The sequence below is a fragment of the Acyrthosiphon pisum genome, chromosome A1 (assembly GCF_005508785.2).
Source record: "Acyrthosiphon pisum isolate AL4f chromosome A1, pea_aphid_22Mar2018_4r6ur, whole genome shotgun sequence".
Lineage (NCBI taxonomy): Eukaryota > Metazoa > Arthropoda > Insecta > Hemiptera > Aphididae > Acyrthosiphon > Acyrthosiphon pisum.
The window spans coordinates 158,458,080-158,459,197 of record NC_042494.1 but is presented as its reverse complement, the minus strand read 5'-3'; positions in this window follow the sequence as shown (position 1 = coordinate 158,459,197).

Sequence of the window (1,118 nt, the reverse complement as noted above, 5' to 3'; positions counted from 1 at the left end):
CTTTTCCCCTTGCGGTGTCAGTGACGACCCCGGGAAAATTTTTACTAAAAAAAGATATTTTACTGAATTACACATCAATGATTATTATTTTTTTTTTCCCACTAATATATTTAGTTTTTTTTTTCGTTTTTATTTTTAATTATTTTAACTTATATGTACAAATATCAATTAATTAACTTGTAGACTCGTGGCCTAGTGGACTAAGGCGTTGGGTTTAGAGTTTGATAAATTTGAATTTAAGGTAAGTAAGTATGTTAATGCTACACTCAGTGTCATAGTTAACTAGGACATGAGTCTACATTTTTTATTTTTATTTTTTTCATAAACTTAAATTTCATAATTAAGTGCGTTTGCATTTTTGGTGTAATTAGATTTTTGTATTTACTGATTGTAGTATATTATAATAACACACAACTAAATCTGTTTCAGTTTATTACTAACAGTTGAATTGTGTGTTATTATTTACAATGGACTTATTTAAAGAAATTGAAAGGGACATTACTGAAATGGGAATAATTCATCCTTCAAATTTTTGTTACAATGAATTATCTAAATTTTACACATTATTATCAAAATTAAAAAGTCATGCTATTAAATGCGGAACAGAAAAAATCAATAATCATTTTACTCTATGTGCGTGGTCAAATCAAAATTGTGATTGCGGGCCTGATACATGTTTATGCATTGTTACCAATCATTTGTTCATAGATTTGAAAAAAATGTTAACCGATAAACAAAAATCACCGACTAAATAAATACTTTTAACTGTCATAGAAACATTTAATTTAATTGGTTTTTTTTTTAAATTAAATAATTGAAATATAATTACATTAAAACATTAACACAGGTGATCAATCATCAGTATATTCGAATAGATTTATAATAATATGTCAGTGACATTGCAGCCACCGAATAATCGGATCAGAATCGAGCAAAGGCGTTGTCAGATCATTTTAGCGGCACACGAGACGGCCCGCTCATGAGCGATACACCCGTAACGTGGAACTCCAAGGAGTCACTGGAACTATATGCCATCTGCGCGCTAGATCCGTCGTACCCGTAATCGATTACATCTGCAGAACGTAATTCCTGAGAATTTATACGACTATACAATCTAT